This window comes from Vicugna pacos, chromosome 11, assembly GCF_048564905.1.
Source record: "Vicugna pacos chromosome 11, VicPac4, whole genome shotgun sequence".
Classification (NCBI taxonomy): domain Eukaryota; kingdom Metazoa; phylum Chordata; class Mammalia; order Artiodactyla; family Camelidae; genus Vicugna; species Vicugna pacos.
The window spans coordinates 96,216,852-96,239,078 of NC_132997.1; the positions used below are offsets into that span (position 1 = coordinate 96,216,852).

At 46.8% G+C, this 22,227-nt stretch overlaps 1 long non-coding RNA gene across 6 annotated transcripts in view; it reads right to left on the reverse strand.

Moving 5' to 3' along the window:
• The window catches only part of LOC116278690 (uncharacterized), a 75,646-nt gene extending 55,702 nt beyond the window's left edge, over window positions 1-19,944 (reverse strand). For all 6 annotated transcript variants that reach the window (XR_012077663.1, XR_012077662.1, XR_012077661.1 and 3 more), the window contains exons 1-2: window positions 19,754-19,944; window positions 12,912-13,058 (exon numbers count right to left, since the gene is read on the reverse strand). This is a non-coding gene — a long non-coding RNA (uncharacterized lncRNA). The remainder of the gene's footprint in view (window positions 1-12,911; window positions 13,059-19,753) is intronic.
• Between the last annotated feature and the right edge of the window lie 2,283 nt (window positions 19,945-22,227).

Here is a 22,227-nt window from a genome sequence, read left to right on the forward strand (position 1 = left end):
ACATGTTGAATATGCTCATTGTTCCTTCTTGTTTGCAAACATGTACCCAGTGAGATCTTGATTATTTCAGAGCTTGGAAAAACAAAAGTGTCTTTCAGCCTGCTTGAGCACTGGCTGATTTTTCTGGCTCCTGGAGAAATGCCCCACTTGTTTGGAAGAGCATCTCTGGTGCGTCCTAAACCCTCCCACTGGAAGAAAACCCTCGTAAAGGCGGCGAGCCTGACGAGGGAGAAGCTGCAGGCAGCGGTGGAGACCATGGGCGTGAAGACAGACACGCACGCGGCACACCCGGCCCACGGCTGGACCCCAGAAGTGCGTCTGACCCCACACGTAACGAGTCTCCCCTAACCATGTGCTCATAAATTCAGCATGGTTCTTTCTTTGTGTTTATGAAACGCAGTTACTTGAACTTTATGATTCTAAATGGAGGAAATTGTTCCCAGCTTCTGAGAGTGCAGATCAGTGTTTACAAGCGGGTAAGAGAGGGGAAGGGGTGAGTGATTGGTTAATGATCTGGGTTTATTTTGGGGTGATGAAAATATTTTGTAGCTAGATAGAGGTGGTGGTTGCACAACACTGTGGATGTACTAAATGCTACTGCTTAAAAAAATTTTTTTTTGCTTTTAAATAATTAATTTTATGTTATGTAAACTTCACCAGCATTGGAGAGGGGGGAGACATGGTCTCTTTAGCAGAAGTGACACAGGCAGGTGTTGGCAGAGGAGCACAGAGGACAGGCAAGCAGGGCTGGACTCTGGGAGCTGAAGGTCCCACACACCAGGCTTCCAAGGCAGAGGCCCAGCTACCACCTGGATTACGCTGTGCAGACAGAGGGCTCACCTTACCTTAGCCCGCAAGAACTTAAATGTTAAACTTCTGGTTTCCAGCATGTTGTAGCCAACTGTCTTCCCAAATAAGCAAAGCAACAGACTATTTACTGGAAACACATTTAAATAAGAAAAGGTTGAATGTAAAGGTATGAAAAAAAGATGTCCCAGTTATGTGAGCACAGAAAGAAAGCAGATGTAGTAAAATTAATACCAGACAAGATTGAAAATCATTAAAGGAGGCAAGAGGGATATTCTATATTGATGAAAAGTTTAAGCCTGAGCTTTCATATTCTTGGAAACATAGCTTCAGAACCTGGGAGGCACTTAGAAAGACCAGAAGGGGTGGGTAAGCCTGCATTGCAGTTCAGCACGCCTCTCGCAGAAACTGATCAAGCAGACCAAAAGGTTTTCCTCAAAGAAGAATACCCAAGCCCACGATTTTTAAAATTTAAAAGCACAATTCAACACGAAGTATCAAATTCTGTGTGTTTTGCTAAAGCAGTACCTAGAGGGAAAGTCGGAACTTTAAGTACATAAATAAATACATACTAAAAAAAAGATTGAAATTGATAAACTGGCTGAACAAGTTAGAAAAAGAACAGCAGTGTAATCACAAAGAAAGCAGAGAAGGAAATTACAGAGCCAGCAAGAAGTAAACAAAAGAACAGAGAGAACCCACAAAACCAGTATCTGCGTTTCAAGAGATTAACTGAAATAGACAAATTATGGCAAGTTTGGGTGAAGAAGAGATGGAAGGAGATAAAGAGAGAGAAGGCACAATATGAACTATTAGGCATGGAAGGGGAATAAATTGTTAGGATTAAGATTTTAAAAATCAGAAGAATCTTTGATGTAAATTATTCTTTAAGTTTTTAATAAAAACTTAAGGGAAAATGAGTCATTTTCTAGAAACCTATTACAAATAGTGAATTTAGAAAAAATATAAATCACAATGGGTCTATTAAATAAATTAAATCAGAGTCAAAACTCTTCTCACACAAAAGACCTCTGATTCAGCATGTTGACAGGTGAGTTTTGCCAAACCTTCAAATAATAAGTAGGTTATCTCTCACTTATATAAACTCTCCCCCTTCCAAACTACATAAGTAAATAGAGGAAAAGTTCCTCCAACTCATTTTACAAAGCTAGCATCATGTTAATATCAAAATCAGACAAAAACATTTAGGGAAGGGAAAGTATTAGCCGACTTTATGCAGCAGCTTCCTGGCTACAACTCCTGCTATTCTTGCCCTCTTAGAGTTTATTCTATGTGCAGCCCAGCGTGATCTATTTAATGTATATCAGAGTATGCCATCACCTATACACCCTGGCCCCTGGCCTCTTCTCTGTCCTATCCTCTACCTCGCCTCCTCACAGCTCCTCAAGCACGCCAAGAGGACTCTTGCCTCAGGGCCTTTGCACTGACTGTCCCTCTGCCAGGACCACTCTCCTCCCACATTCACATGGCTCTCTCCCCACCTTCATTCCACCTCTGCTCACATGCCCTCTGCTCAGAGGTCTCCCTGACCCTCTACCTCCCTCACCCTGGTGACTTTCTGCATCGTCTGTAGCACTGCCCCTGCTGTGGACTGAACTGTGTCTCCTCTCCCACAACCACAAATTCATATTGAAGCCCTAACCCCCAGTGTGATGGTACTGGGAGACGGGGCCTTTTGGAGGGAATTAGATTTAGATGAAGTTATGTGGGTGAGGCCCTGATGAGGACGTTAGTGCCCTTATAGAAGAGACTCTAGAAAACATAACAGCATCTTGACTAGTTAGCATTTTTCTCAGGAAAGCAAGAATAAGTCAACGTGAGATTTGCCAGCGTAACTGCTATAAACTGAGTAACGCCCCCTCTCCCCGCCAACCACCACCAGAGACATCTGTGTCCTAATCCCTGGAACCTGCAAATACCTTACCTTGTGCGGCAACAGAAATGCTGCAGGTGTGGTTAAGTCAAAATGTTGAGATTGGAATCTTAGCCTGGATTATCTAAGTGGACCCCAATGCAATCACCAGGATCCTGATGAGAGAAGACTGGAGGGTAAGAGTAGGAGATGTGAGGACAGAAATAAAGATGAGAGAGAGAAGGAACAGGGTGGGGAGATGCGTTGGATTTGAAGATGCTAAACGGTTGGCTCTGAAGAAGGGGGGAGGGGCCGAGAGCCCGGAAGTGCGAGCAGCCTGTAGAAGACTGAAAAGGCAAGAAAACGGGTGCTCCCCTAGAGCCTCCAGGAGTGATGCAGCCGGGCTGACGCCTTAATTTTAAGATTTCCGACCTTCAGAACTGCAAGATGATGAATGTGTCGTTTTAAGTCACTCGATTTGTGGTAATCAGAGCAGCAATAGGAAACTAATACAGTAAGTTACAATAACAGATTAAGCGGGAAAAAATCATCTCTATAGACGCTGAGAGAGCACTCGGCACCTGCCTGTGGCATGGACAGAACAGGCCCTCAGTGCTACTGTCAAGGCCAAGGCCGGCCATTCAGTGTGGAGCACTGTTTCCTGTGCAAGTGAGCGTAGCAGATGACCTGGAACTCTTGATTCTGACATTCTGGGGCGGGAATCTTGGCTCACGATGCAGTGTGTAAATGTGGACAAATGATGTGATTTCTTGTGTTGCATTTCTCATGTGTAGAGAATACCTACTTCAAAAGTCTCCATGCAGTTACATGAGGTGGCCCACGCAACACTCCTGGAACGGAGCTTTAGCTCCTGGGGGCTGCTTGCCCTGGGGCGGGGCCCTGCAGGTTCAGGGAGGGACCACATCACACTGTTGACTTCCTGTCCCCCCAAAATGCCCCGTGCTGGTCCTCCCAGCTTCCTATTCCATCCAGTGCGGGTGGGGGCCTGGCCCTCAGGCTTGGACTGACCCCACTTCCCTCCACAAGAGAAGTCAGTACACTGTCCCGCTCGATGAGGTCCCTCCAGAGCCCAACTGCCACCTCAGGCTTTGGCTGCCTGCAAATTTGATTTCAGCCTCTTGTGCAGCATCAGCAGGACACATGGATTTCCTACCCTTCCTCGTAGGGCTGTTGGCCATATTCTCAAGCCTGCCTTTTTAGATTCTAAGGCCAATAACAATCTAACAAGATGATAATAATGTGCTTTGGTGAGAGCATGGTCCAGGGCGGGCCCTGGACATCTGTTACCTGTAAGCTCACAGCAACCCTGCGGTGGAGCAGCAGTGGAGGAAACCAGACCGCACGGGCTGAGTTAGCCCCCAGATCACCTGGGTGATGCCCAGGCCAGTGCTCTTCCCACCTCTGCCACCGCCTTGATCTGGGTTTGCACAGCTCAGCAGCCAGTTCACTTTGACCTAGAGGACTTGGGACCTAGAAAGTCCACGCTTCGGGCCCATGACAAGGACAATTCTCCCCAAAACCAACAGTGCCTAGCTGGTGAACAACCATCGCTCAATGGGCCTAGTTTTTGTGCTCAGAAAAATAAATCCAGAAAGTGCATTCCTGCCATTCTCCACATCTCTCTTAACTCTGTATTTCACTAATCAGTAGATTTTACTGATTTTTCACTTGGAGGTTTTCAGAAACCCAGCAGATTGATTATAGGAAATCAAATCCACTCAGAGGCAATAGCCGAGCTGTTTCATCATTGGCCAGGATCAAAACTGCCTCAACAACAACTTACTTTACCTGAATTAAATTGTACCTTTTCTGTAGGAAAAAAAAAAAAAGCCTAACATTGAGTAGTCTGGAAATTTCCATACCATTGTTGGAAACCCTCATCCAAAATTATACCCTTGGTCTCACTGATCAGCCCGTTAACAATAATGTGGAGCTAAATGTGAAGTTGACCGTATCAGCCACGTGTTTCCAAAAGTGGAGACGCTCCGTGGACTCTTACCCATCTAAGGGCCACCTTGCTCCCCTTCCCACCAACTCTGGCTTTGCCACTCAAAAGATCACTCACTGAAAGGTGTACTCATCTGGAATTTGTTTTCCGTAAGAAAATAGGAAAAAAAACGCTCTTCCTTTATAAAATGTGAAAGGAAGTTTGAAAAATGGGAAAAAGAAAACAAAAAACACCCACAGTCCCAGCAAACTGAACTAGCTATGGTTTGCGGCGAACGTCCACACGCTGGTCCTCGCACATGTCTGGCTTAGGGCCACCTGCATGGTGGCCGCACCTCTGCTCACCCCCCGCCTTCCCAGCTAGGGCAGCTTCCTATTTGGAGTGTGCACGTGCGTGTTTCTCTATCTCTTCCTTATCGTGGCTGATGCCCCTTCCTACTCATTTCTCACTTTGTCTTGTTCTGCATTTCCGTCCAGGCAAAGCCCTTTAAGAAAGGAGTCCCTCATCATACGTGCTCTCAAATTCCACGCGAGCGGGAGGAAATGGATACGTAGAAAAGGAAACTGCCCACGTGCTGCGGAAGGATGGCCCAGGTGTGCATGGGGCTCACCCACCCCCAGGGCCACACACCTCACCAGAATTAGCAACATCTCACAGCTTCAAACGGCTTGCCAAGAAATCCTGCAATGAAATGTTCACTGAGTTTGTGCAAAGACAGCATTGTAGCCCAATTTTTCAGAATGGGCATGAGTCAGAGGCCCCAAAATTGTGAATAAGAGTCCAAGTTGTGAACTTTCACAAGTGGCTCACCTTTCTGAGCCACCTATAAATTTGAGGCTCAGTTTCCCCACCTGTAAAGTGAGAAGTCTCTAAGGACCTCCAGGGAGGATTTCTGTGGCTCCCCAGCCACCGCAGCCCTCTTGTGAGAGCAATGACTGAGAGACGCCACCCCTAGCTGAGCCCTGCCCTGGACTCTGGGACCCACACTGACCCAAGGACGAATGAAGCTTCAGCTCCTTGTTTCTGGATTTGTCAGGTGTCCAGCCCTGACACCCCTACCCCAGCTCAGGAAACTGGGCTTGGGTTGGATTCATTTAGGCAGCAAATGCAAATGAGCTTCTGCTCAGAACTGGGCACTTGCCAGGATGCACAGAGGAGTGGTTCTTGTCCTACCCAGAGCGGCCAGTGGGAGGCAGACGGACAGCACCACACAGTCCCCAGCCCTGGCCCTCGCACTTGTGCCCCTGTGCCCAGCCCAGCGGGCAGATCTGCCTGCTTCCCTAGACCTGAGCCTGGACCTGGCCGGCCCCTGTGACCCGCCTAGCAGCTACCGCACACTCCCACTCGCACCTTCAACGCACCTTTCTTCCTCCGGGACTTAGACTCCTGCCCTGAGCCTGGGTCTGAGGCCAGGGTTTCTAAGAACTCACTCCTCCCAGCCTCCCTGACTCTGACTGCCCTCTCCTCCTGAGACCCCAGTACGCAGGGTTAGGCCCCCTGAGCACCCCTTGGCCTGGGAACTGCCCCACACTGCGGGGCATCTGCTTGGACCCTCCTCTCTCTGAACTGGCCCTCCCACCCAGTGCCCCAGCAGCCACTGCACCCTGCCCCTCTGGTCATCACTGACCAGCCTAAGGGGAACATGTGGCTTAGGGTAGGATTGCCAGAAAAGCACTGGATGTCCAGCCAAGTTCGAATTTCAGATAAACAAAGGGTCATTTTTTAGTATAAGCATGCCGCTCCACACTGTTTAGGCAGACTTCATTTTATTGGCTAAATCTGACCACTCCACCCAAAGTAGACCATTCAAATTCTCTCTGGTAGGATTTTGAACCTAGAGTTCAGCAAGACTATAAGGTAATATCTTGGGGTGAGAGTGAGGCAGCAGGTAGGAAGAGAAGAGAGGAATTAGATCTGCAAAGAGAGAGAATGAAGCCAAAGAAGGCAAGGGGCAGCGTCTTCCTCTGCGCCATGGTGTGGACATCTCCTGAGAACAGGGCATCGGCCCCTAAGATGCCTTGGTGTTCTTATAATTAATACCCTCTTCAGGTGAGGGGTCTTGCCCAGCATGTTTTAGGTACAACCCCTTCCTTGAAACCCAGGCAGACTAGCTGTTGTGAAAACGATGTTCTGTTCGCTGCTTTCCCCTCAGCGTCCCAGGCATCACTCTAGACTCCTCTCCCCCATCACCACATCCCTGCGTCCAGGCCCTGTCTACTCCATCTCCCACGTCTGTGCCAGCTCTGTCTTCTCTCCATGCCAAGGCTGCCACCCTGCTTCTGGCCTGGATTACTAACTACTTTTCTTGCCTCCAGGATCCTCTACCCTCCAGCCAAAGCAGCTGTCCTAAGACATAAATCTGACTTGGTCCCCAAACCCCCCACTGGAAACTCCACAGGGGTTTGCCCTCCAGCGGCACAGAGGCTCCTCCGCGACCTAGCTCTTGTTGAGTTGTCTAGGATCACCTCTTCCTTTGCCGTCTTCCCACCCCATTCTAGGCTCTGGCCACACTGACCAGCTTTCACGTCCTCCTCCAGGCTCTCTCTCTCACCTCGGGGCCTTTACCCTTTTCACCCCTCTTCACCTGGCTCTCTCCTGCCTTCTGGGGACCCAGCCTGGGTCATCAGCCTGCCTTGACTCCCTCCACCCACCTCCTGGCAGGTGTGATGAGTGCTTCCCCTCCATTGTGCTTACTGTGCCCTGGGCTCCCTAAACCAGCAGCAGCACCAGCACCCGGGAATATGTCAGGAATGCAAGTTCTCTAGAGTCCCCCCGCCTCCGACTTCCTGAACCAGAAACACTGGGCTGGGGTCCAGCAGTCAGTGCTTTAATAAGCCATCCAGGTGGGTCTGATGCTCACCAGTGTTTGAGAACAACTGCTATATTGTGATTATGTATTTATTTATTTGAAATAAATAGTTTGAAAGCCTTGAGAGGATTAGAAAAGCACATGGTAGACTTTTGGTAAATGTTGGTGGATGGAAGGAAAGGGAAGAAAAGGGGAAACTAGAAGGAAGGACGGGAGAAAGGCAGGCAGGCAGGAAGCCGCGATCCTGCCAACAGCACACTCGGTCTCTCTGACCCTCCAAGTGTTTCTAGACACAGCCACCCCTATTCTGGCATTTCGCTGGATCTCCCCTCTGCTGGCTGCAAGGCTGGGCATAGAGACAGAGCAGGACTCTGGGCACGAGTTCAGGAGGGCAGCAGGACTTGCCCCGCGACCAGCGGCCCCACAGTTCTTGCTTGGAGTTGGGTGCTTGCGAGAAGCCCGGGGAGCTCTGTGTTTGCACGAATGGCCAGAGAGGGTGTTGGAATTTGGCAGCAGGAAGAGACTATGGCTCTGTTGTCTCCACCCGCTAAGGCTGCTTCAGGCCGTGTGTTCTGGCACATCTTCCATCTCTCATTGGAGGCAGGAAGAAGGGCTCTGAAACGAGCATCCGCCCTTTATGTTCTCAGTGGCCTGCACTGACCACAGTCCCTGGCTGGGCAGTCCATGGAATCCCTGATGCCCTGTTTCCAATCTCTGCTCCCCATGCCTGCTTCTGAGCCAACGAGTCTCTCGTTGCCAGGCCTGAGCTGTCACCAGCGTCACTAAAGGGAGTGGGTGGAGATTCAGGAAAACCCAAGAAGTGAATCATCCACAGGGGAGGCAAGGGCAGGGAGCTGGCCTCTGATGCGGAAGCTTCTGGAAGGGGCCTCCCAACTGGCTGCCACCAGCACCCCTCCCTCACACGGTGAGAAGGCAGCGAGGACAGGCTTAGGCCCAGGTTTCCCAAAGACAGGAACGGGGAGGACATGGGAGAAACTGTTTGCTATTGAGTGGCAGCAAAAGGACTTTCCTGCAGAAGAAACTGCAGCCATCTTCAAACTGGTGGATAAAACGATCCGGTCCAGCCAGAACCGCAGTCCGCCCACCCCATCCGGGAAAAGTGAGACCCTCACTCCAGGACTCCAGGTCTGGCGGGGCTCCTTCAAGAGGAAGAAGCTCCCAGTCACTTCCACCTGAGTTGCTAATAATAATCTCACACTTGAAAAGCTCTTCACCAACATCAAAGCCCACATCCTCGCCACGCAGTCCTCGCCACCATCCTGGGAGGATGTGAGCTCTCAGTACCGCCTGTAATAGGTGAGAAAACCGAAGCTCAGAGAGAGTAGGGCCCTGGGCAAGGAAGGAATGGAGCAGAGAAGGGAACTTCTCCTCAGATGCACAGGCCAATTCTCATTCCCCTGCCCAAGCCTGTTGCTCAGTCAGACAAGGCAAAACGCACAAAACAAAGAAACAACCAGAAAAGCCTGTAGAGCGAAGGCACTGATCGGTCTGGTCCGAGCAGAGAGAAGGCTGCAGAGGCTTTCCTAAGTGTCAGCGCCCTCTCGGCAGGTGGGAAGGAGGTGGGGAGTGGGGGCAGAAAGGATATAAATGCCCTTTGGGTATTTTCTGGGTGGGTTTCACAATGCTCACCCACCCAAAGGGCATTTCCCAATCTCAGGCTTGCTGAGGGAAGCACATCCTCCTCTCTCTACCCGAGGCCACAGCTGGCTGCCCACCCACCCCCAGTCCCGGGCAGGCAATGATCTAAGCGGAGCCCATCTATAGGCTGGTCAGTAAGTTAGGATCTGTGTAAGATAAGCGGGGCCAATCCGATTTCTTTCTCAAAAAGTCAGCATGAGAAAACAAAGAGATTAGGACAGTTGGCTGCAGGGATTAATCATGAGTTTATACAGAGGGGATAGGGGAGGCTGTGATGGGTCAGGTGCGGCTGAGGACGGAGTGGAGCCCGGGGACCCAGAGGAAGGAAGACTGAGATATGGGCAGATGCAAAAAGAGATGGAGGGGTGTCCTCATGGAAAGACCATGTGGCTGTTCCATCACTGCCCCTACTCCTGGGAGAACCCCTCTACCTGCAAACCTGGATCGCTGAGCCGTCCCTGCTACACTTACAATAGACCTTCCTTTCCTGAAGCTACTGTGGGTGAGTTTTATTCCTATTTGAATTACTTAAAATCAGAGTAAAGGAAGCACTCAGTTCTAACCCATTTTCAACAACTGTGGAAACCAAGGACCACAACAATCAAGGAACTTGAACCCAGGCTGCCAAGAGATCCCCCAGGGTCCCAATCACAACCCTCATGGCGGTGGCCCTTGAGTGACAGAGCTCAAGAGGGCAACAGACACGCTCTTGTCTTTAAACTGAACACAAATCAGTCTGTTTCCAAATACAACCCCATGGAAAGACCTGAAAATCTCTTGGCATCTCATTAGCATTTCAAGCGTACATGAAGCCCTACCTATGAAAAAGTACGAAGACTTGATGTTGTAAATGTGAGATGCAGAATACCACGGCCATTTCTACTTGGGTCGTACCTGAAACACTGAATAACAAAAGCCTGGCTGGTGACCTGAGCCCGCAGGAGACAGCTGCTGAAGAATACAATGTGTTTGCCAAGTCCAAGAGCAATTTTGCTTTCGCCTTCTTGCTTGGCCAGAGGAGTTGGCGTGTGTAAGTGTTGACTCAATTTGGCTCTCTTGTTCAAACATAAGACTTGGAAAAATTAAACACATTTGTGAAATCTAAGCATACTTCTATCTATTAATGTCCACATTCTAATATTTTTAGTTTAATTTTCAGTTGATAATTATCGCCAGCATTCATGATGTGCTTAGTATGTGCAAGGAACTTTTAACTAATAATCATTTTTAATCTTCACAGTAACCCTATGAGACAAGTATATTATTACAGAAACTAAAATAATTATTATATGAAGACCTCCCAGGAACTTGCCCAAGACTCACAGCCAGGAGGTGGCAACACCAGGCCCCCACCTCAGAGGCCCGCTGTCTCTCAGCCTTTCAGCCATCTCACCCCGGGGAGGGTTAGCTGAGGAAACAGATGATTGCTTGTTTGTTTGAGGTACAGACAGAGAAGATAATTCAGGAATTTGTAATTGCTCATCCCTGCTGGGGGACATTAGCTAGACATTAGCCGTGACACATGAATCACGACACTTGTTTCCGGCTGAGTTATTACCTATGCACAATGGTGCTCACCAGCTCGCCTGCTTGCTTCAGAAAATGCTGGAAGAAGATGGGCCTTGCTGCTTTCAGCTGCTCCCACTGCCGAAGGCTGAACCAGGATCAGGGCCCCCCCCCCAATAGTGAGCCATCCCTGGCTTCAGTTCTACTCCTGTAGGGTGAGTTGTGTTCCCAGCACAATTTTTAGGGATGCTGATGTATCACAGGCAACTATGCAGACACCTTCCAAGAGCACTGACTGCAGCTCTCTGGGGGCCCAGCAGATGCTCAGAGACCCCTGACGGGCTGTACCCTCAGGGTCCTCAGAGTCCCCTCGCCTTCGCTGTAGGCAGGGGCCCAGGGGCAGGAATTGACCTCTGGGAGCCTCCCTTGTCCCTGCTCTCGATGCTCTTGTGGGAGACCTGGGCCACACGTCCCGGGGCCACCCTGGCTGCCCCCAGGAGGGAACTGCACGCATTCCCAGTGAGATCCAGGGGAAAAGACCTGCCCAGGTGCTGCCCTTCCTGCTGAGCACGCCACTGCCCCCCTTCTGTGCGTCAGCGTCCTTGTCTGTCCAAGAGAAGTGCTGCCGGTGGCCCGGGGGAGGAGGGGAGGGCTCAGCCGTGACTCAGTGGGGCAGAGACACGGTCCTGCTTACTCCTGGGATGCAGGGCAAACCCAGGGCCCGTCTCCTGGCAGATCCTTGGACAATATTTTCATCTCACTTCTGGGCATACGCAAGGCCTTCACTTTCATCATGAAATTTGGAGTGAAAATGGTCATTCTTGTGCTTTAAAATATAGGAGGGAGGGTGGGAAGGGATAAATTGGGAGTTCGAGATTTGCAGATACTAACTAACATATATATATAAAATAGATAAACAACAAGGTCACACTGTATAGCACAGGGGACTATATGCAATATCTTGTAGTAACTTATGGTGAAAAAGAATATGAAAACGAATATATGTATGTTCATGTATGACTGAAGGAATATGCTGTACACTAGAAATTGACACAGCATCATAAACTGACTATACTTCAATAAATATATATATGCAAAACAAAATAAAATAAAATGTATGCATAAAAAATAAAAAAATATAGGAGACGAAGCACTTTTCATACATTCAAAAAAAAAAAAAAAACCTTAGCTCCCAATACATCTCTCTCCCTCTCCCTCTCCCTCTCTGTGCTCTAGTCGGAGGATTTCCTTACTCCCCAGACACCGCCTGGTGCCTCTGTCCTTTCTCATGCTATCCCTCCCTATCTACCATTTAGGAGTCAGCCTGAAGCCCCCTGTGAAGCAGCCACCTCTGAAAGCCTCTCTACCTGGAATTCATGCATCCTCCTGTGTGTCCCCAGCAGGGCACCATATTACTCTGACCTGTATTGAAACCATTCATTCATTCATTCATTCATTTATTCATTCATCAGACATCCCTGAGCACTTCCTCTCTACCCAAGAGATGCTCAGCAGAAGAGGCAGAGAAGCCAGGAAGCATGACGTCCAAGGCGGGGAGAGGGCACAGGTGGAGACATGACGGAATAAGCCGAACTCTCTCCAGCCAGTTTATACTCTGTTTTATATTTACAAGCGATACAGGATTTCATTCCTTTAAAAAAAACAATTAACACTGCTATCCTTTCATGGAACACCCGTAAACACAATGCCACACGTGTGTGGTGCAAATGAGGCCTTCCTGTAGAGCGTGACTATTCAGGGCCACCTGGAGATTTCCTTCTCTCTGTATCTGCCTTACCTGGGCCCAGACCCACCTGGTGCCCTGAACACACAGGAAGGGTATAAATGGCTCCCTCCATCAGAAAAGGGGCAGAAAAAGATTGGGACAACTTCTTAAGTGCAACAACTGCCTGGGTGGGGTAAGGCTGAGTGGTCTTCCTGTCGCTAAAATGATTTAAATAAAGGTACCACCACTCCTCACCTCTCCCCTCTAGTAACAGATGGTTTCCACTTAGATTTCTCCGACATCCAAGTACCTGGCCGTCCCATCCCCATGCCAGAAAACTGAAGATGGGGGGCCCCGTGGTTCACGGGAAAGCCCTCAGGCACCCCTACTCCCCCTGAATCTCCTGCATCTTCCTTCCATCCCCCCCACCGCTCTTCCCTGTCCCCCCACCTTCGAACACTCCCCCCAGCCATTCAGTATTTTCTCCTTTAACACCACCCCCACCCATATTAACACTGAAACTTCACAGCATACACGAGTAAGGCCATGTGATCACTCTTACCTCTAAAAGGTTGGCAGGGGGTTGATGGCAAAGTCGGGGTGGCTGGAACCCAGCAGCAGCAGAGGGGTTCCAGGGGCAGGGATGCACAGCCAACTGCATGGACTTCGCGTCCCAGGGGCGGCGGGCCAAGCCTGTTTCATCCTTCCCCTAGAAGGACAGAGCATCCACGGTTCCCCACTGCAATCCTAGTGTTGAAGATCACAGCCCTGTTCCATCTGCCAAGACCCTGCTGCTCCTGCTCCACCTGAGAGCACCTAAGAGTGGGACCCTCGGGAGTGCAATGTGCCCTGTGTCTGCCAGCAAAGAGTGGGAGTAAAGAGGCCACTGCTGGGGCACAGGGGCTGGTGGGATAAGAATGGGTCCAGGGAAAGAGGCCGTGCCTGGTGCCTATCTGGTTCAGCCAGGCCTCTCCCAGGACCCACTAGGGGAATGCAGAAAGCATCTGCCCACGAAAAAAGAGACAGATTTCCCCGGGAGAGGAGGGGAGGATGCTGCCCGGAGGCCAGGTCCTAGCCCCTGGCCAGGCACCGCTCCCTTGACTGTCCTCTTTCCCCTCCGGTGACCTCCTGTCACTTTGCTTTTCTCCCCAGACAGACGGTACCTTCTGAGGGCAGAACCATGCCCTCCCAGCTCATCTCTGTATCCAGTATAGTGCAGTGGTGTATAAGCTCTTATTAAGCTTTTTGTTGAACGGAAAAAAAAAGTGTATGAAGGAATGAATGAAGGAAACTCTCTGGGTCCAAGATTGGCATATGCTCAGATTTAGAGCATCTTTTGCTTATTTATCAAAACCAACTTTGTAGGTTAAAAAAAAAAGATGCAATTTATTCATTCAGCTACCAAGCTTTTATTTAGCACCTACTACACGATTTTGTATTTGGGACTTTATGGGCCCTGAGGGATCTTTGTATCTGAGAACATTCCTCAGCTCTCCTGTTACTCTTAAATGCAACTCTTAGAACCCCGGCAGTCATGTTCCTAGAAGAAGGAAACAGAGCACCCTCGCAGGATTGTTCCCCGCCTATAATGAAATATGTTCAAGAATGACACAACATCCATAGACTCCTGTATTCAAACATCTATCCAAGAATCCAAACCCTGGGCTGCATCTCCCTGTCTGTCTGAACAGGTAATTATACTTTGTGTATTAAAGTCTTATATCTCTGACCTATCCAGTGCACAAAAAACAGTTTAACCTTTAAACCAAGTCATGTACACCATTTTACTCCTAGAAAGATGAATTTGTGTTACTCCGTCAAATCAGTATCAGCCTGACCTTTAAACACATCAGTGTTTCTTGGAAAAATATTATGGCTGGGATGCCTACCGAGGTAAACAATATTAGCTGCTCTTCCCCAGCGCTGAGCCACGCTGCATGGAGACCTATCAGAATAAGGGGGTGGAAGGCAGCAGGGCCCAGAGCTCTCCTGACAAACTCCACAGGATATGAAGAACAATGTAAATGCACCAGAGCTGGCAGATCTAGTTCTCTATTACTGTTCCAGAGATAACAGCTAAGGTGAATCATTTCCCACCACCTACCATTCCAAATTATTTCAAATTCTGAAGGGACCCTATTTATTTCATTGGTAGCTAGCAATTTACTTAGCTCAAGATCATTATATTTATGCGTCTGTGAAATCCTCACAATAATTACACATTTGAGCCGTCTCGGGTGGGCTATCCGTGGTCTCATTAGTCATAGACTTGGAAGGATATTATCACGTTTTTGTAGCAACCTTCACAACGCACGTATAAAGCGCCGAGCTGGATGTGAACTTTGAGTCTCATGGTTTTCTTACACCATCAGATTCATCAAACAGCAGGACAGCCAGCATTCACAAGCAAATGCTTACAGAATGCTGGGAAATTGTCTTAATTTCTCTTGTTTTCTCAATCGCTTCAGTGCGGCAGCCCTGGAAGATATTGTATTGGGCAGCAGGGAGGACAAACCTAGCTGAGATCTAAAATTACTTGAGGAGCTTACCAGAAAGTTCCATTATGGGGACTATTTATAAGACGATATGCTTCTTTCCCAACTGTACAGTCATCGAAGGGTAAGGAGGAGGCGGGTGGAATTGCCAGTGTTCTCAAGCACGTGTCCCCAGGTTGAATTCTCAGGACAACAGTTGTGAGGCTGGTTGGTTTATCCGAAAAGTCTATTTGGTTGTTTTAAAGCCACAGATTATTAGAGGGAACCAATCGCCTAGTGGTTTTGCTCATTTCTGCCTTCTGCATATTTATTTCAGAAGAACCTACTACTATTACAAACAGGGTGATTCTCAGAACATCTCTAACCTTGATAGCAAATAGCCATGATAAAACAATTCCCCTCCTGAGCAAGGATTCTAAGAGAAGATGGTGATTCACGCACCCGTCATGGAACCACGGAGCTCAGGACTGGGGGGCTTCCATGGCACGCACCACGGTTTACCAGGGCACAGTTTGTGTGATCATTGCATTTACACGTGACTCCCCCAACTAGATTGGTAAACCCCACGAGCACATGGACTGTTTGTGTTTACATTCACCTCGTACATCCTCAGCACTTGGTACAGTGCCTCGCACCTAGTGGGTGCTTGATAAATATTTACTAGATATTGAGATATAACTGAAGGAGTTACCTGGACCTACTCTGTGCCCTTCAACTTCAGGTGGGTAGTATGATTATCTGATATTTAAATGGTCTGAGGCTACATCACGTGACTTTCTCATGCATGATTGAAGCCTGTGTGTCCAGACCATCAGGCTTCTCTACCTTCTATTCATTAAACAACAATTTGATGAGCAGCTACTATGTGCCAGAAAATATGCTAGTTACAAGTCACGGGGATCCAGCCCACACAGAACTTCTGGTCTAATGGGAAAACACAGGAAAACAGACCTTTAGCAAAAGCTCCAAACAAAGGAGATTCCCAGAGCAGGAAAGTCATCAAATGTGTACAATAATGGAGCCAGGAGAACGTGCCCCCAGTTACCACCGCTGTGGGACAAAGTATCCGGAGCTTGGTGGCTTAGGAAGGGACTTTGAGGGGCGATGAAAATGTTCGATATCTCAGTTGTGATGGTGGTTTCATGACTACACATTTGTCAAAACCCACCAAACTGTATAGCTCAAAAGGGTGAATTTTACTTGCTGTAAGTTATACCTTAAAAATTGACTTTTTCAACATCCATTTATGATAAAAAACTCTCGCCAAAGTGGATATAGAGGGAACATATCTCAACATAATAAAAGCTATATACGACAAACCTACAGCCAGCATAGTATGCAACGGTGAAAAACTCAAAAGCTTCACTAAAATCTGGGACAAGACAAGGATGCCCACTATCACCCCTCCTATTCAACATAGTCCTGGAAGTCCTAGCCACAGCAGTCAGGCAAGAGAAAGAAATAAAAGGGATCCAAATTGGAAAAGAAGAGGTAAAAGTGTCATTATATGCTGATGACATGTTACTATATATAGAAAACCCTAAAGGTCCACACAAAAGCTACTAGAGCTGATTGAAGAATTCAGCAAGGTAGCAGGTTACAAAATTAACGTTCAAAAATCAGTTGCATTTCTTTACACTAACGATAAATCAACAGAAAAAGAAAGTAAAGAAACAATCCCCTTTAAAATAGCACCCAAAGTAATAAAATATCTGGGAATAAATCTAACCAAGGAGGTGAAAGAATTATACACAGAAAACTATAAACCACTGATGAAGGAATTAAAGAAGACTTTAAAAAATGGAAAGATATTCCATGCTCCTGGATTGGAAGAATCAATATTGTTAAAATGGTCACACTGCCCAAGGCAACCTACAGATTTAATGCAATTCCTATCCAATTACCCAGGACATATTTCACAGAACTAGAACAAATCATAATAAAATTTATATGGAACCATCAAAGACCTAGAATTGCCAAAGCATTACTGAAGAGAAAGAAAGAGGCTGGAGGAATAACTCTCCCAGACTTCAGACAATACTATAGAGCTACAGTCATCAAGACAGCATGGTATTGGTACCAAAACAGACATATAGACCAATGGAACAGAATAGAGAGCCCAGAAATGAACCCACAAACTTTTGGTCAACTCATCTTCGACAAAGGAGGCAAGAATATACAATGGAATAAAGACAGTCTCTTCAGCAAATGGTGTTGGGAAAACTGGACAGCAGCATGTAAAACAATGAAGCTAGAACACTCCCTTACACCATACACAAAAATCAACTCAAAATGGATTAAAGACTTAAACATAAGACAAGATACAATAAACCTCCTAGAGGAAAACATAGGCAAAACATTATCTGACATACATTTCAAAAATTTTCTCCTAGAAGAAATAAAAGCAAGAATAAACAAATGGGACCTAATGAAACTTACAAGCTTCTGCAGAGCAAAGGAAACCAGAAATAAAACAAGAAGAAAACCTACGGAATGGGAGAAAATTTTTGCAAGTGAAACCGACAAAGGCTTGATCTCCAGAATATATAAGCAGCTCATACGACTCAGTAAGAAAAAAACAAACAACCCAATCCAAAAATGGGCAGAAGACCTAAACAAGCAATTCTCCAAGGAAGACATACAAATGATCAAAAAGCACATGAAAAAATGCTCAATATCACTAATTATCAGAGAAATGCAGATCAAAACTACAATGAGGTATCACCTCACACCAGTCAGAATGGCCGTCATTCAAAAATCCACAAATGACAAATGCTGGAGAGGCTGTGGAGAAAGGGGAACCCTCCTACACTGCTGGTGGGAATGCAGTTTGGTGCAGCCACTGTGGAAAACAGTGTGGCGATTCCTCAAAAGACTAGGAATAGACTTACCATATGACCCAGGAATCCCACTCCTGGGCTTGCATCCAGAAGGAAATCTACTTCAGGATGACACCTGCACCCCAATGTTCATAGCAGCACTATTTACAATAGCCAAAACATGGAAACAGCCTAAATGTCCATCAACAGGTGACTGGATAAAGAAGATGTAGTATATTTATACAATGGAATACTACTCAGCCATAAAAACCGACAACATAATGCCATTTGCAGCAACATGGATGCTCCTAGAGAATGTCATTCTAAGTGAAATAAGCCAGAAAGAGAAAGAAAAATACCATATGAGATTGCTCATATGTGGAATCTAAGAAACAAAAACAATAACAAACAAACAAACAAAAACAAAGCATAAATACAGGACAGAAATAGACTCATGGACAGAGAATACAGACTTGTGGTTACCAGGGGGGTAGAGGGTGGGAAGGGATAGACTGGGATTTCAAAATTGTAGAATAGATAAACAAGATTACACTGTATAGCACAGGGAAATATACACAAAATGTTATGATAACTCACAGAGAAAAAAATGTGACAATGAGTGTGTATATGTCCATGAATGACTGAAAAATTGTGCTGAACACTGGAATTTAACACAACATTGTAAAATGATTATAAATCAATAAAAAATGTTAAAAAAATAAAAAATAAAAAATAAAAAAAATTGACTTTAAAAACTAAAACAAACGAAAAGCAACTTTAGAGGTTAGAAACAGCAGCCATTGACTATGCTCATGGACACTCTGGATTGGGGATCTGGGCTTACCCAGCAGGGGTGCTTGCTCTGGGGCTTCTGCTGGGAGGAGCCATAGGCTGGACATGTCTGAAACGGCTGAGAGCCGGAGCCACGAGGGGGCCCTGGCTCTCTCCCACGTCAGGTGCTGGGGCTCTGGGCTCGGGTGACAGGAAGAGTGTCACCTGGGGGTGAGTGTGATCACTGGCTGTTGTTTTTAGCCGCTGTTCAGCCCATCCTTGTGAGTACCTGCTGTATTCCAGGCACTGCTGTGGACAGAATATAGCAGTTAACATAACAGACAAACATCTTTGCCCTGTTGGAGATGACAGTCAGGTGGAGGACAGACAATAAATAACAAACATGATAAATAAGTCAGCTGATGATCTGGTGGAAGTAATATGTGCATAGAATAAAAACCTAAACCAGGTAAGGGGGTGGAGATGTGGGGGAGAGAATATTCTATATGAATGGCGCCTCCTGGGGTTGTGCAGCTAATGGTCCTGACACTTTGTTTTGCCGATGCCACGGCGTAATATGGTATCTTGGTGCAGTTTTAACTGCATTTTTCTGGTTTCTGGAGACCTGAGCATCTCTTCACATGTGGCAGACCACCTGCTGGTCACCAGACGAGGTTCCTCTTTGTCCTGGGTCCAGCTGGATTACTGCCCAGCCTCCCCTGCAGTAGAAGGTGAGCGGTGATGGCCTCACCATTTCCCGGTCCAGCCCGTAAAAACCTCTCTCCTTCTCCCAGTGGCCCAGTTCCTAGGGCTACTTTGGAGGTCCCACATGGAAGATGACAGAGCTCCTGGCAGCTCGGGGCCCTGGGGGGGTGTGACGAGCAGACCCTGCCCCACCGCCACCAGCCTGGAGCACCTGCCCTGTTTTACGCTGGGGCCTCGACGTGGCAGCAGTGAGCCCGTCCCAGCTAAGAAGTTTCATTGCTCACTGGGGTTCTCTCTTGCGAGGATTGCCTGCTCAGACCTCTGCCAGGCTTGGCCTGGGGTTATTCCCTCTTTCTTCTGCATCTGTGGGGGCTCTTTTATATCCTGGCTCTTCAAAGGGTGGCCTGCGGCCCGGCAGCGTAGACTTCACCTGGGCCCTTGTTAAAAATGCAGACTCTCAGGCCCGCCCCCACCCCAGCCCCTCACTGAACCAGAACCCGCGTTTACAACAGCTTTCCTGGTGATTTACGCAAGTAAAGTTCTGTCGCCGGCAAAGCCCACGAACAATCCCACGGAAATAAAAATAGAATCTGGGTAACACAATAAAGTCTAACCTTTTTTTCCCCTTTGTGCTCAGTCTGGGTTCACTTGCTCACAGGGGACGGCGTGCAGAGGTCTCGCACCCGACCCTTCAGACCAGAGGCTGTGGTGGAAAATGGCTGCGAAAGGACTGCACCCGCACCTCCGCTCCCGGCTGGACGCAGGATCCCCGCCCACGGCCGCGACTCGAGATGGCGGCGGCGGGCCGCGTGCGGAGACCCCGAGCGCGAAGACCGGGGCGGGCGCAGCACAACTGCGCCTGCGCCCGGGAGAGAACCCCGCCCCCTCCCCGCCCACTCAGGAGACCCTATAAAGCAGCCCGGTCCCGGCCCCTCTGGGTTAGCGCTCGCACGTCTCCATTCTTTGGTTAAGAAGTAAAGCTTTCCTTTGCTTCTGAACCGAACTCGGTCTTGCTCTATTGGTTCAAGTGACACCGAGCAGAAGTACCTTTACTGGGGACTGACTCAGGAGGGTCCGTAACAGTTTGAGAAGCACTGCTTCACATTTTCTGCAATAATCCATCTTTTATGTGCACTGAATTCATTTCCTTCCTGTCTGTATCTTTCCATTTTTTGACTCTATCGGCTCATGTTCAGTGTTTTTTTTTTAACATTTAACATCGTAGTGTTTACCAAAACTTAATTTTATAGTTTGTAAGTCCTCTTAGTCTTTCAAAAATTTTTTTTCTTCCTGAAGTCATACAGACCTCATGCTATATTTTCTTTAAGAAGTTTTAAAGTTTCTTTTCACAGATTGTTCTTCCACCTGGAATTTATGTTTGTGCTGGGCCATGACGCTCTCATTTTATTTTTTCATATAGATAATAATTACTCAGAACCAATCATTGACCTATCCATCTATTCCCTACTGGCTTGTAATGCCACCGGGCCATTGGTCATATGTCAAGTTTCCATACGCGTGTGGTGCACGTCTCTGGCCTCCCTACTAAAATTCCTCTGTTGTGTAACCTGCTTTTCTCCCACGTAACCATATATTGCAATACATTTTGTCCCCATCATGAGTTTCTTTCACAATGTAAATTTCACCAGCTGCCTAGAAGTCTGCCATGCTTCATTCTGTTAGACAGTAACGTTGTTTTCAGTTTTGCTCTGTTGTAAATAATGCTGAGGTGAATATCCTTCATGCAATCTTTGCTCAAATGCATATTGACTGAAGATAAATTCTGAGTGAAATTAGCAAGTAGGCATATTTTAAAGCATTTGATGGATTTTGCCCAATTGCCCTCCAGAAAAATTGTACCAATTTATATTCCCACCTGTTTCCTGCCACCTTCCTCAACATTTTAATTCCTCAGCATTTAAATCCCTGCCAATGTCATGGGTGAAAATAAATAAAGACATACTATTGTGGTAACAATTCATGTGCCTTTTATGACAACTGATGATGAACATTTTTATATGTTTATTGGCTTTTGCATTTACTACTTTAGCATATGTGTGTGGAACTACCCTGTTCTAAGCCCACTGAGGTGTAGGTTCATGTGCTTTTTTTCTTATTTATGGATAAAGGTCTTTATATGTGAAAAATGACAACTCCTGCTTATGTAGCTTGCAAACTTTTCTGTATTTTGCACTTTTATCTTTTTCTTTTGCTTGTGGTAGTTTCTTAATGTGCAGAAGATTTAAGTGTTGTTTTTTTTTAATTGAAGTATAGTCAGTTTACAATGTGTTAATTTCTGGTTATAGTATAGTGATTCAGTTATACATATTATAAGTGTGTGTGTGTGTGTGTGTGTATATATATATATAAATTCCTTTTCATATTCTTTTTCATTATAGGCTAGTAAAAGATATTGAATATAGTTCCCTGTGCTATACAGTAGGAACTTGTTGTTTATCTATTTTATATATAGTAGTTAGTATCTGCAAACCCCAAACTTCCAATTTATCCCTCCACCCACCCCCTGTTCCCTCCTGGTAACCATAAGTTTGTTTTCTGTCTGTGAGTCTGTTTCTGTTTTGTAAATAAGTTCATTTGTGTCATTTTTTAAGATTTATATACAAGTGATATCATACGGTATTATTCTTTCTCTTTCTGGTTTACTTCACTTAGTATGACAATCTCCAGGTCCATCCATGTTGCTGCAGATGGCATTATTTTATTCTTTTTTACGGTTGAGTAGTACTCCAGTGTGTGTGGTGTGTATGCGTGTGTGTGTGTACCACAGCTTCCTTATCTAATCATCTGTTGATGGACCTTTAGGCTGCGTCCACGTCCTGGCTATTGTAAGTAGTGCTGCTATGACCGTTGGGATGCATGTATCTTTTCAAATTACAGTTTCCTCCAGATATATACCCAGAAGTGGGATTACTGCATAATATGGTAAGTCTATTTTTAGTTTTTTACAGAATCTCCATACTGTTTTCCATAGTGGCTGTACCAAACTACATTCCCACCAACAGTGTAGGAGGGTTCCCTTTTCCCCACACTCCCTTCCCAATTTATCATTTGTGGATTTTTAATGATG